The sequence below is a fragment of the Macrotis lagotis genome, chromosome 2 (assembly GCF_037893015.1).
Source record: "Macrotis lagotis isolate mMagLag1 chromosome 2, bilby.v1.9.chrom.fasta, whole genome shotgun sequence".
Lineage (NCBI taxonomy): Eukaryota > Metazoa > Chordata > Mammalia > Peramelemorphia > Peramelidae > Macrotis > Macrotis lagotis.
Genome location: NC_133659.1, coordinates 306,333,623 through 306,341,884, shown reverse-complemented (window position 1 = coordinate 306,341,884; position 8,262 = coordinate 306,333,623).

Genomic DNA, 8,262 nt, shown 5'->3' with positions numbered 1-8,262 from the left:
AAAAACAAAGTCTTGAAATCAGACTACCTAGGTGAAAATCCTTTCTCTGACACTACTAGCTATGCAACAGTGGGAAAGACATTCAAACCCTAATACTTTATATGAATTTAAGTTATAGAGCCATGTTGGTAGAGGATATTTCCTGGCTGGAAATCTTTTAATAGCAAAGAAATTATGTCCTTTCCATAATCACCATCACCAATCATCATTCTTGGTGCCTAATACAGTAACATGTTCATCATAGAAAACTTGATCAATGTTCCTGTACCAGAACTGTGAATCTAGTAGCAAAATTCAGGAATATAATTCTTTCTCCTAGCAAGACAGACTCATAGGACAGCATCCCCTTATCCTTCTGTCAATGAAAACATTTGAATGTCACTACAAACCATGTCTAAAAGTCCCTATCTGAATTCAGCAAAGGAATATGTTCCCCTTTTAGAGAATCTATCTTTCTTACCAGAAGAACTTTGGGAGGAGTACCAAATATAATAAAGGTTCAAATGCCTACATGACTTTGATCAGGTCAGAGAGGGTCAGAAAGGGCACTGACACCCAAGTTTGAGAAATGGAGTTCAAATCCTACCTCTGGCATATACGACGTGTGTGAACTTGAGTAAGTCATTAAGTGAGTCACAAAATGAGAAAGTTGGATTAGAAAGGTCCTGAGGTATTTTCCACATCTAAATTCCCTGGAACCCAGTTTTTGTATCTATAAAAGGAAGAAGGAGTTGAAATAAATGACTTTGAAGATCTCTTTCATATCTAAATCTCTGATCCAATTCCACCCTGACCAAGCAAACATAGGTTCATCTATGATTCTGTGGTCACAGACCAGAAAGCACGTCAGAGGCCATATAGTCCAAAATTCTCCTTTTATGGAAGAGGAAACTGAAGTCCAGAGACCTCACTTCATGAAGGTCACACAGGTAGTAAGCAAAAGAAGTCTGATCACAATACATTTATGCTGAAACCAAATCAAGGGACTTGGATAAGGAAAAACAGTCAGTGACTGGTTAGGATGAATTATTTTCAAGGAAATAGCAGTAGTACTGAAGTTTTAATCTGTCCTTCTGGAAAGCAGCAAGCATCCATTAAGGTAATTCAAGGTACTCATCATCTACAGCTGTTGCTGCTTAGGAAAAGAGGCACCAATGAAGCAAAAGGCTTATTGGCAATGTTCTATGACCTGGGGTGACCCTGCTGGCTGGTGTATACACAGCTAGTTCCACCTGGACTGTGTCAGTGATCGATGCATCAACACTGACAGGTTTCATTCTGATTAAAGCATCAATGTAAGAAGCCAACAGAGGAATCTGAATTCCAAGAAAGTGTATTTGATTTTAGGATGTTGTAATTGAATATTATATCAAGAATGAAGGAAGTGAAAATTTTTTTGTACCTTGTTCTCATCAGACTAAGATACTCCGTTTTATTGCTGATGTCACACAATATCTACAGGACACTGATGCTCTGGAAGGAATCATGAAGGAGATCCCAGATGGTGAGAGGGATTTGAACATGTATCACATGAGGAATAGTTGAAGGAATTGGGGTTGAGATAACTCGGGAGATTGTAATCTCTGTCTCTAAATATTTAGAGGAGTGATTTATAGGGGTAGGGGTTGGACTTTATTGTATGTAGTTCCAAAGGACAGATCTAAGATCACTGGGAAAAAGGTTATAGGGAGGCCAATTTTACTTAATATAAGGAAGACTTTTTTTTAGTTTGTGGAGCTGTCCAACAATAGGTGGCACAATGGATAGATTTGGGCTTGGAGTCAGGAAAACTCATCTTCCTGAGTTCAAATCTGACCTTAGACTCTCACTAGCTGTATGAGTCTGGGCAAGTCATTTAATTTTATTTGCCTCAGTTTCTTCATCTACAAAATGAGCTAAAGAAGGAAATGTCAAAGTACTCCAGTACCTTGGCCAAGAAATGCCCAAATGGGGTCACAAAAAGTCAGACATGATGGAAATGATTAAACAACAGCAGTTAGAAATGCATTAGGCTTCTTCTGAAGCATCTCTAACAAATGGTTCTCTGGTCCTTGATTTTCAGTATTAAAAAACTGTGGCAGTCCAATCCATTGTGGAATTATACTACCAACACTCAGTTACTCATTTTAAAAATATAATACTATTATTTGATCTATCTACCTCATTAGGTTGCTATGAGGAACACAATTTACAAATTATGAAAGATTTTCTGGCTCTGAGCTTACCTATCTACTACAACTCTATAATCATTCACAATTTAAAAACTATATATCATGGTTCAGTTCAATCTGCTGAGTTTTATGAGAGATGAAAATGAGAACTGCTAGGAAGAGTCAAACATGGAACCAAGAGATGGGGAGATTGGCTTTCAAAATATTCAAAGTAAAGACCAGGGGAATCCCATGGTCTGAGACTCTGAAAATAAAATCAGGACAAGATACATAGGGGGAAAAGTAATTCTGATGAGGGAAGAATATGGAGAAATTGCTAAAGAGTTCATTGGAACTGGGTAGAAAATGCTCGGTTGAACTCATATTTACAAAGGTGATCTTATAAAACTGAATCTGAGAAAGAGGTATAGACTACAGGAAGTCTGTACCAAGGTTGTGATCGATCTGTTCCCCAGTCTGATCATCCATACATCTCAAGAGCGAACTTGGAAACATTCTAAGAGTGGAATTCACCAGCCCATTCCATTTCTGTAGGTTTCTAATTCTTAAGAGCTGCCTTATGTTGAGCTATAACCTGTTTCTCTGTGCCTTTGTTTGCCTAGGATTTTTTGACTACATTTTATTTATTTTGTTCAATATTTCCCAAATGCATTTTGAACATTTTTTAGCATTCAGTTTTTGAAAACTTTAAGTTCTAAATTCTCTCCCTCCCTCTAGCTTCTTCCCCACACATTGAGAAGGTAAGCAATGTGATAGTTTGTACATGTCAAGTCTTGCAAGTCTTTCCATATTAGCCATCTTGCAAGAGAAAACTCACACACACATAAGAAAAATGAAGTGAAAAAAATGTGCTTCCATCAATTATCTATTTGGATATGGAGATCATTTCTCATCATGTCCTTGGAATTTTCTTGGATCATTGTCTTAATCACAGTAGGCAAATTATTCATAGATGATCATTGTACAACATTGCTGTTCCAATGTATATTGTTCTCCTGGTTCTGCTTACTTCACTTTTATCAGTGCATATAAGTTTTCCCAGGTTTTTTTTAAATCAAATTGCTTGGGGCAGCTAGGTGGTGCAGTGGATAGAGCACTGTCCTTGGAGTCAGTAGTACCTGAGTTCAAATCTGGCCTCAGACACTTAATAATTACCTAGCTGTATGTCCTTGGGCAAGTCACTTAACCCCATTGCCTTGAAAAATCTAAAAAAATAAAATTAAGTTGCTCATAATTTCTTTTTTTAACCTACCATCATTATATTCCTTTTTTAATAGTGATAATAGACATTTCCATTGCCACACTACTGGGATATGGTTTATACCATCTTATCTCAGTTGTTTATAATACCATATTTCTTTTAATCAAGATCTCTACATTTTTTCCCTTTTTAAAAATTAACCTATTTATTTTTCTGATTTTATATATAAAGACAATTTTCAACATTCATTTTTTAAAAGTTTTTCCTTCTCACTCTTCACCCACCCTAAGATGGCTATGTGACACATATTTCCATATTAGTCACGCTGTGAAAGAATAATCAGAACAAAAGAGAAAAAACACCAAGAAAGAAAAAACAAAAAAAATATTTTTAAAGTGAAAATACCATGCTTTGATCTGCTTTCATTCTTCATGGTTCTTTGGATGTGGATGGCATTTTCCATCCCAATTCTTTTGAAATTGTCTGTGATCACTATATTTTTGAGAACTTAATCTGTCATAGTTGATCATCAACAGAGTTGTTGTTACTGTCTACTCTTCTGATTCTATTTACTTCATGCACATCTTTTCAAGTTTTTCCTGAAATCTACCTGCTAATCATTTTTAAAGAACAATAATATTCTGTTATATTCATATACCACAATTTGTTCAGCCATTCCCCAGTTGATGGATATCCCCTCAATTTCCAATTCTCTGCTATCTCAAAAAGAACTGCTATAAATATTTTTGTACATGTGGAATTTATCCTGTTTTTTAATGATCTCTTTGGGATACAGATTTAGTAGTAGTATTGCTGGATCAAAGTTTGCAGTTTTATTGTCTTTTGAGCATAGTTCCAAATTACTCTCCAGAATGGTTGGATCAGTTCACAACACCATCAGCAATTCATTCACGTCCCAATTTTAGTGGTGTCAAGGAATTAGAAATTGAAGGGATATCTGTCAATTGTATATAATTGTGATGAAATACTATTGTGTTGTAAGAAATGATGGACAGGATGCTCTCAGGAAAATAATGAAACGATTCACATTAATTGATGTAAAGTAAAATGAGCAGAGCCAGGAGAACATTATATACAGTAAGGGCAGTATTTTATTATGATCAATTGTGAATAATGTAGCTGTTCTCAGCAATACAATGATTTTAGATAATTCTGAAGGATTTATGATAAAAAAAAAAAGCACTGATAGGGTCTGATTTCAGATAGAAAAATAGTTTTCTTTATTTTGTCTTATTTTTTCCACAACATGACTAACATGGAAATATACTTTGCATGACTGAACATATATACCCTGTACATTCAAAACTCCAAATTTTTTTCAAAACAAATGTTAAAAATTGTTTTTAATTTTTAATTAAAGGAAAATGATTGGGACACACAGAATAAAACGTAGGGGGAGGCATCTTCAAGTGGAGAAGTGGAATAAAGATCTAGTATTAATAAAAGACAAAACTTAACTATCAGAGTCCAAGATCCCAGGAAAAGAGTGCCATTTGGAGAAAGAGTTGAGACTAATGACTAGAAAGGAGATAGAATGATTGAAAAGGAATAGCTTAAAAGAGCCACAGTTTAAAAAATATCTGATCAGCACAATGATCAACCATGATTCTAGAGGGCAGATAATTAAGTATTCTACTCATCTCCTGTTAAATAAGGTAATAAACTTAAAGTACAGAATAAGATAAATTTTGGGATATGTCAATAAGGTATCTTTGTTTTGTTTAACTGTGTTTATATGTTGCAATGGTATATTTTTTGTATGGGGTCTGTTGGAGTTTGGGAAGGAGAAGAGGGTTAGGTACAGTAATACAGGAGAAAAGATAAAAGGGTTGTTGAAGTAATTTTTAATGCAAAAAAGAGAAGGAAGTTCAGTAGGAAACAGACAAGACAGATAAGTTTGCAATGAATTCACTGAAATTATTTAATATACTTTGTTTAAAAGCAAGATATTTATATATAATTGAAATGAAATTAGATTGTGTTGTAGGAAATTAACAGAATCAGAACTTTGAAATAGGATTTCACATGCAATCATCTTTTCCCCCCTTGCTTATGGAAATACTCATGTATGTGTTGATGTTAATTGAATTCCAAATAACAACTGATAAAAATTATTTCTCAAAAATAAAATTTGAAACACATGATAATTCTTCAGATATGTGAACATAGTCATATGCTTTTCCTAAGCCTGTTCAGACCAGTGTTTGATCTCTTCATTCCTACCCTTAGATTTCACACTTTTTGAGATGCCACTCTATTCTGGTCATCCTCCTTTGAGCATTTCCTAATTTGTCAATTTTTCCTTTTAAATGTGGTGTTCCAAACTTACACACGATTCCAGATGTGCTCTGACCAGGACATATGGAAAACAGCTTATATCTGCTTTTGTTGGCCCAGGAGGTAAAAACAAGGTGGTAGAATCAAAATTTATTAAGTGCCTATGATCTGCTAGGCACTGTAGTTAAGTCCTTTATATATAAATCTCATTTGATCTTGAGATAAAAAAAATAAGGAAAACTGGTCTTTTCATCAGTACATATAGGTCCTTCCCCCTCCTCCTTTTATTTTAATCTCTTTCAGATAGAGAACTATTAGTGGTATTCTTTGTCTAAGTGTATACATGATTACACAGCCCTTTGGGCATAGTTCAGAATTACTCTCCTGAAGGTAGAATCAGTATACAACTTCACCAACAGTGCATTAGTGTCTCAATTTTCCTACATCTCTTCCAATATTTATCATTTTCCTTTCCTGTCCTAGTAGCCAATCTGATAGGAGTGTTTGGGGCATGATGAGTAGCTCTGAATTGCTGGAATTTGCATTCCTCTAATCATCAGTGATTTGATAATTTTCCCATATGATTATAAATAGTTTTGATTTCTTCATCTGAAACCATCCTGCTCATATCCAATTTACCAATTGAGGAATGAATTTTATTTCTATAAATTTGACTCAGTTGTTGATATATCTGAGAAATGAAGTATTTATCAGAGAAACTTGCAGCAAATTTTTCCCATGATTACTAAATTTTTACTCCATTCTATATCCCATCTGTTTCTCTCTCTTTACTGTGTTTATTCTCATAAGCATTTTCGTTCTGTCTTTTACCTCTCCCAATCTGCTCTGTTTTTGTAAACCTTCTCCCCGGCCCCCATCCCCTTTTCCTCCCATTTTCCTGTAAGGTAAGATAAATTTCTATACTCAACTGAGTATGTATGTTAACTCCCTTCTTCGAGTAAATTCTGATGAAAGTAAAGTTATGCATTTCAACACCCTCCTTTCTCCCATCTTCTGGTCACCGTAAAAGCTTTTTTTTTTTTTTAAACCTTTTTAATTTGAGATAATTTACCCCAATCTACCTCCATTGGTCCCCCAGGGTATTCCTCTTTCTCATCCCTTAATTTAATGCTTTTAGATACTCATCTGATTATATTCAATTCACATCCATGACATCTGTTTAATATATACTCCTAATTGCCTTAATAATCAGAAAAATTTTAGGAGTTACAATATCATTTTCATATGGAAGAATGTGAACAGTTTAACTTTATTGCTACTTTTTCCCTAATGTTTCTTTTGAGTCTTGTATTTGAAAGTCAATTTTCCATTTAGTACTAGTCTTTTCATCAGATACTATTGAAAGTCCTTTATTTCATTGAATTTTTTTCCTGAAAGATTATATTCAGTTTTGCTGGGGAGTTGATTCTTTGTTGTAATCCTAGTCCTTTTGTCTTCTGGAAGAAACTACTTAATCTTACATTAGTTTGATTAGGGGTCCATGATATTCAAATTATTTCTTTTTGGCTACTTGCTATATTTTCTCTTTGACCTGGGAGTTAAGAAATTTGACTACAATATTCTTGGGAGTTTTCATTTGGGGATCTCTTTTCAGAAGGTGATAGTAGATTATTTTGATTTTCATTTTACTTTCTAGTTCCAGAATATTAGAGCAGTTTTTCTTGATAATTTCTTGATAATTTTCTTGATAAAAAAGATGATGTCTAGTATTTTTTAATCACTATTTCCAGGTACTCTTTTATCATCTGACCTATTCTTTTTTTGTTGTTTTTTTTTAAGTTTTTTTTTAACAAGGCAATGGGGTTAAGTGGCTTGCCCAAGTCCACACAGCTAGGTAATTATTAAGTGTCTGAGGTCGGATTTGAACCCAGGTACTCCTGACTCCAGGGCCAGTGCCTTATCCACTGTGCCACCTAGACGCCCCTGACCTATTCTGTTTTTTAAGGTGTTTTATTTTGTTCATTATTTTTGTGCCACCTTTATCAAACAATTTTCTTGATTTTCTTGCAACACTCTCATTTCCCTTCCCAATTTTTACTCTATACTCTTGATTTTTAAAATCCTTTTTGAGATCTTTTATGACTTGAGACCAATTCATATTTTTGAGACTTTAGATATGTTTTGACTTTGTTTTCTTCTGAGTTTGTTTTGATATTTCATATCACCATAATAACTTTATATACTCAGAATCTTTTCCTGCTGTTTGCTCATTTTTGCTAATCCATTTCTTTATTCTTAACTCTATGTTTAAGTGGGATTCTGCTTCCAGAGTAGAGGGGTCACTGTCCCAACTTTCAGATTTTTTTTGTACAAATGCTTTGAGTTTATTCTAGGGAATTATCTGTAAGGGAAATTTTCTAATTTTTTCCCAGGTGGTATAATCTAGGAAAAAGATGTGTTTACTATTTGCATGGTCTGTGCCTTGATCTGTGAGCAACTGCAAATATTCCTTTCTTCCTTGAAACTATGAGGGGGGTCTCAATCCCCTTGCAGTTGCAAGTACTGATATTCTAGTGACCCTTCTTGCTCTGGAACTGATATCCAGGACTTTGATTCAGATGCAGGTATGGG